Raw genomic sequence first — 6,749 nt, 5'->3', positions numbered from 1 at the left:
TCACAGCTGTTCATATCTGTTCAGAAACTAGACAAAAGTTAAACAAGTACAAACCACATACTGTCTGTGTCATGGCGAATACAGTCGCTGGTTTATTTATGTCTGTATAGGCCGTTGTTGTGAGTGTGGACGGTCGGAGCATTTACAACGTTAGCTTAGCCAAATCTCCATTAGAAAACACGCATTTTAAAAGGTTTTTCGCCTGCCGTCTGTCTGCAGACTTGTCAAAGCCTTAATTCATGGTTTTTACTATCCGGTATCAGTATGTTGTTACTTCGGCATCATTTTGAAACGTGTATTACAATTAAATCACGGTCAAATATGTTCATCTTGTTGTAGTTGTAGCCCCCTTGACAGCGATTCTCTCTCTAGTTTAGCATACTCAGCCCGACTCAGCCTGGTTGTTCCTGGCCCTAGAACCACGATTTTATGGGGCCATTACATCACCAGAAGTCCCAATTTAAGGGGTCATTTCTCCCAAAAAAAAAATGTTTACTCACTATATCAACAGCCCCACCAAAAATATTTTCCACCAGCCGCCACTGCTCATAGTAACTAGCTATCAAAAAATATAATAAGACATAATGACAATGATCGTGAAGATGTATTTGACTGAATAGGCTTAAAATATATTGTGAATCCACAGCTTAGCGTTAGTAGACAAATAATGAAAAACGTTCAAATTCAAATATTTAGGAATGATCTTTGATACCAATTAGATTTTTTAGCCATTAAAAAAATAATTTTTTTTAATTAAAACATTTTTGGGCAATAACTTTTGAGATTAATGTATTTTTATGCATCCTCCTTGTTGGATTAAGACATAACAATAATTAAATAAATACATGATAATAAAAATAATAACAGCAATAATACTAATATCATACAAAATAAAATATAAATAATAAAAATAAAATAATAAAATCTGCTCCACATTGACAAATCGCAAAATGATAGTGATAAAAACAAAATAATAATATTGTATAACGGTTTAAAAAAGCCATTCTGCGTAATGAGAATATATACTGTAATATAGTATTATAAGACTATCTACTTTAATTAAGTAAAGCCTCTGAGTACTTTCTCCACCTCTGCAAATCAACAACACTGCATGATACTGAAACGCGGCCATGAGCGAGAGAAAACACCCACACGCTGCTGCACGGCGTGGGAGTGGAGGACATGCGTGTGGGAGAAGAAAGGGAGAGGAGAGGACATACTCTTGTTTTCGTTGCATCTCCTCTAGCTGTTTCTGCTGGTACATATGCTGGATACTGTTGAATCCCTCTGCCTGCAGGGACTCTCTCAGCTGTCTCTGTCGCTGCTCTTCCTTCTGAGCCTTGGCTCTGGCTCTGCTTTGATTGACCCGTAAGCTCTCCTAAAGAAAACACATCAGATTAATGAAGGTTTAGTTGACAACGTGATGTATTTGAACGAGGAAAGATGCTCCAAAATGATGAAATGTTCCTGTTGAAATGGCAAGTAAAGCCTGATGATGGTAGCATTGCAAGATTGTGATGCATATAAGTGCTCGTAGTCCAGAACTGAATGACTGTATTTATAATGAGGGAGTGTAATGAGAATACAATGATAATGTGGCTTCTGCCTCAAATCTCTCCCTCAGTATGTTAAAGGATCATTTGGTCAGGATGGATGGAACAAATACAAGTCCTAATGTCTCAAAATATATGATGATTTCTTTATGCTTTCTAATGTAGTTGACCAAAAGTTACAGCCGTGTTTGAAGTAAGACTCGGGTAATCAAAGGCATTCATTGCAACTTCAAGTCATTTTATGTCCAAATGTTTGTGCATTTGCCTCATCTCAGAAATGTGCTTTTATTAACTGTAAAAACTACAGAGGCACACAAGTGAGAATTTCATAACCTCAAATGGACTTAATAAGTGCACAAATTTGGTATTTTGTGCACATATATGAATGTTTTTTTACTATAACAGCAGGAATAGAAGATCCAAGTTCTCGTGGTTTCTCTGCTTGGTTAAAGGGAAACATTCACACTTTGAGCAGAGCTACTGTAACTGCCTAAAAACTCTGCATTAGGGCTGAACAAGTGTAAAAAATTGAATACAAAATAAAATGTGGGCTGGCACAATGTTCATATTGTAGGAAGAACAATATTTAAAGGGGCCCTATTATGGTTTTGGGGGTTTTCCCTTTCATGTTGTGTGTTTAAAAGGTTTCAGTGCACGTAAATGGTCTGCAAAAGCTAAAATCCCAATGTTCTGTCCAGAGGGAGTTTCTGTCCCACACACTCCCCCCCTGCCTGAGATGCCTCCACTGCAGTAACATAGTGACATCACTACGTAACACCTGCACTTCTATTGGCTATTGCTCCAACACATTGTACGTGATAGGCTAAGGGGCGGGACATCTCTAAGCGGTTGACCAATCACCAGGGTTGGGAGGGTTACTTTGTAAATGTAATCAGTTACTGATTACTGAATACATGGCTCTGAAAGTAATCCGAATACAGTTACCGTTACGTGTCTTAAAAAAGTAATCTTACTTTTAGAATACTTTTGGATTACTTTCTTTTTCCATCACAGATGGGTATGTTTTTGGTGAACAGGAGACACAAAAAGCAAAAGGAAACGGAACGTGTTTTTACTGTTTTAATGGCTTATCAAGAGCACAACTGAAACATAACATCTGAAACGATGTAACAACATAATAAACTTTTTGGGGATGCAGCTTGGGATGTGAAGAGTGAGGGACACGGCTTAGAACGGGCGTGTCGCCTTCNAACAGTGAAGGCGGTGCGTGAAAGGCACTGCGCGCTCCTCTTCTCAGAGACTGAGTTCACCCTCCCGCTGCCTCCTGGTGTTGCAGAGATTTCATTCTATAGAGCAGCTGCGGGCAGCAGATGCTGTGAGTGTCACAGACATGAATACTTAGATCAAGGCAGACTGGTGCACACACTCTCCTGTTTTGCCAATCCGGTGGTTAAACAAATATAGCTCTACACCCTGGCCGAAATGTCCTTAAAATTAAGTCCAAGTTCGACATTTTAATTAATGTCCTGCCAACACTGGCAGGACAGAATGCGACACGCCCGTTCNTACGTAATCAGAATACAAATATCAAGTAACTGTATTCAGCTCGCGTTAAAAATTAAAATGTCGAACTTGGACTTCAGTTTAAGGACATTTCGGCCAGGGGTTTAACGCGAGCTGAATACAGTTACTTGATATTTGTATTCTGATTACGTAACGCCGTTACATGTATTCCGTTACAACCCAACCCTGCCAATCACAGCAGAGCCGGCCAGCTAACCAATCAGAGCAGACTGGGCTCTGGTTTCAGACAGAGGGTGAAAACAGAAATCTTATAATGATAATGAGAATAATGATGCTAAATGATCAATCCCTCCAATATTGTGAATCATATCGCAATTATAATGTTATAAATAATTGCAATTACTTATTTTTTCCAAATCGAGCAGCCTTATTTTGGATTAGTTCCTTCTTCTTATTTTGATAACATAAATCAACACACACAGTTGTGGTGTTACACTGCCTGTGGTTTCAGGAAAACTATAGGTTACTTACGTAACCCCAGTTCTCAGAGTAATATGTAGTGAGATGTCTCACTATGGGATGCGCCTCGTCGCGAAGCAAACAGAAGCATCAATCTCATTACGCCAATCCTGATTGGCTGGTGATCTTGACGTCAGCGTCAGGGAATCCACCCACCCTATAAGTAGCTTGCGCCACGTTGCAGCGTCATTCAAAATAAGCACCTCTTCTCGCTTCACCTTAGCAAGGAGGGCCGTCTGGTGAGACATCTCACTACATGCTACTCTGAGAACTGGGGTTACGTAAGTAACCTATAGTTCTCATTCATAACACTCCGTTCGATGTCTCACTATGGGATATTGAAGCTCCCGTATTGCCAGACAAGCTTATCTCGAAAATCACCAAACCAACCAGAACTTAACAGGTAGACTCTGACTCAACACGGGGAAAATCACCAAACCAACCAGAACTTAACAGGTAGAGCTCTGACTCAACACGGGGCCCAGCACTGCTCGGGCCACACTAGGAGCAGAGACGTCTAGCCTGTAAAAGCGGACAAAAGTGAGCGGCGAGGACCAGCTCGCCGCTGCACAAATGTCTTGGATGGAAACACCCTAGGAACAAAGCCCAGGATGTAGACCAGACCACGAGTCGAAATGAGCACGCAGACCCGTAGGTGCCTGCAAACCCTGACTCGCATAGGCCAAAGCAATCGCTTCCACAATCCAGTGGGAGAGCCGTTGCTTGGTAACGGGCTTGCCCTTCTGAGGGTTAGCCCAGGATATGAAGAGTTGGTCACTACAACAAAACTCTTTTGACCTGTCCATATAAGTGCGTAAAGCACGAACTGGACACAGCAAATTCGGCCGCTGTTCCCCGGAGGAACACAGCGGCGGAGGAAATGCCTCAATGTCAATTGGGGTACATGAACCAATTGGGGCGGTACGCTTGTAAAATTGGAAACCAATACCATTCACTGGTCCTTACTGACTGGGCGAGCGTATCACAAAGGCGGGGGTGTTCGTCGTCGAGTGTCGTTCAGCCCACACTTCCTCGAGTATGCGCCTCGGGATAGTGCAAATCTGCGAGAGCTGCACGAAGGATTGTACAAGAGCCGACGTATGATATTATGGACTAAGTTGTTTAGGCTCACTGACTCACAACCGCCTGGCTTATTAAAACGCGCGTTGTTGCCAAACCTGCACAAAGCGCTAACCAGCTATTTCGTAACAAGCACTGTCTTCAGTTGCCGATGTGTAGCCGTACAACATGTACAGGACTACATCTTTCCGAAGCGGTTCAGGCTATTGTATGCTGTCCACTGTAGCCGCGATTCAGAAGCGTGGTATGAGCTAACTCCTTATCGTTCTTTAAGTCGCTGTCATAAGCCAACTAATACGCGCGCCATTGGACTAGAGACAAATTCAGGGAGCGGCTAGCACAGTGGCGAACATGCCAAGAACCTGAATCATCCCCACAGCTCGCCTGAATAGAGGGCTATTCGAGGATCCGAGGATTTTGGCTTTACTAGCAGTCATTCCTGCCAATCGTATGTGACCACATTGGCATGCTAATAGGACAATAGCAGCAGTCTTAGTGTGTCTAACACCTTAACTTTTGTATCGTAGCGACACTAGCTCGCAGTGAGTGTTTCACACTGCAATTAGGGTCCTGATAGAGTGACAAGATAGATCCCTTACAGCAGGCATAGCTTGTTTGGCCTCGTGCAAGAGACTGACTGAGTGCGAGTGGTTAATGCCCTTGCTCCTGCTGGACAAGGGTGTCGTTAGGATAGTGGTTGTGGGTTGGAGGGGGTAAGATCAGGGAATATTTGTTTGAGAGTGGTGTGCTGAGCATGTTTGTCGGTATTTTGATATGTGTTGTATGCTTGGTGATCAATCAAGATTATTACCACCAATTATTTTAGCTATAGTTGAGCATGTAGTCGATTGAGCTCTCTGTGTGTGTATCACCATGATTACATAATATACCCAGGGAACAATCACTCCGCTTACTTGAAACACTAAAGATTATTCTGTCCTAGTTGGGTTCAGCTGATGATTATATCAGAATTCATGTTGGTGTTTTGTTGATTGAGTTTATTTTTGCAACAAAACCTTTGATTTTATTTATCAGACTTTGAAAGAGTCCACCAGTTCCTCCTTCACACCCTATATTGATCGCATGGCCAGTCCTAGGAAGAGAGCTGTGTGTGGAGGGCACAGCTTCTATAGGCAATACTCGATAGATGTTTTTTTCATACTCTGCGGGAGACCCGCACTTTAGCTACTTCGTCTTAGACTCCCAGCCTATCACGGTTCAGGGTCTTGTGGTCCAGAAACGCTGCTACCGGCTGTGAAGCGCAAGTTCGTCTTTCCATGCGCGCGCGTCCTCGAAAGCTGGTATGTACTTGTCCACTAGCTGGTCCGCGTGGGCTGTTCGCCAGCCGGCCCTCGCGAACGCGCACATGAGTGATTCTCTATAAATTATCTGCGCCAGCCGACTTGCAGCCAGTGTTGGTGATCGAATCCAGTGAAAATACACGCGCGCGTCTGTGCTGATAGTCATCGCTCTCGCGCACCACACGGACCAGCAGTTTAGAATATGTAAGGTGTTTTATTCTCAGGCAAGTCTCAAGCAATTTTGCTTGAAGGATTAATACAGGCTGTGTTGTGTGATGTGTGGGTGGCGTGCGGACGATGGCGGATATGCGCAAGAGTGTCCACGCTAGCCGTTGCGCGAGGCCCGTACATGTGTTGTCCGTGGTTGGCCATCTGGAGGGCCAAGCCACGACCTTCGGTGTCGCTCGCGGGTGGCGTGTTTTTTAGCGTGGTTCGCGCTTGAGTGCGGCAGCAACAGGGTGGTGTGCTGCTTGTGTGGAAGAGATGTACGTGGGTGTGCTTTTCCCGCTGTCCAACCCCAAGCGTCAAGTCTTTCTCTTTTTTTTTGCTGATTAGTGACAACTGATCCTTAAACCACGTCATGGCAGCGCGCATGTCTCGTGGCCTGCCTGCTGATGGTAACTCGTCTTGTAGATATTGGACCGCCACGAGCTGACCGCATGCCCAGCCCTGTTTTATCACTAGCTGTGGTTATCACTTGAGTTATGCTGTGGTGGCTGCTTATACCAGACTTCATTTCTTAATAGTTCGAACAAGGTACGGTGTTCCCTCTTTTGAACACATGGCATTTTCTTTTGCTACATGCACACGA

The 6,749-nt window shown here is 43.7% G+C and overlaps 1 protein-coding gene across 1 annotated transcript in view; it reads right to left on the bottom strand.

Annotated features, from left to right (window-relative positions):
- Positions 1-6,053, bottom strand: part of LOC104966602 (ADAMTS-like protein 2) — a 19,367-nt gene extending 13,314 nt beyond the window's left edge. The window contains exon 1 of the mRNA XM_010795788.1: positions 6,041-6,053. The gene's annotated coding sequence lies outside the window, so the exon portion shown is untranslated. The remainder of the gene's footprint in view (positions 1-6,040) is intronic.
- Positions 6,054-6,749: the final 696 nt, after the last annotated feature.

Source organism: Notothenia coriiceps, unplaced genomic scaffold (genome assembly GCF_000735185.1).
Source record: "Notothenia coriiceps isolate Sejong01 unplaced genomic scaffold, NC01 NC01_scaffold00037246, whole genome shotgun sequence".
Classification (NCBI taxonomy): Eukaryota; Metazoa; Chordata; class Actinopteri; order Perciformes; family Nototheniidae; genus Notothenia; species Notothenia coriiceps.
This window is presented reverse-complemented; position numbering and strand designations above follow the sequence as displayed.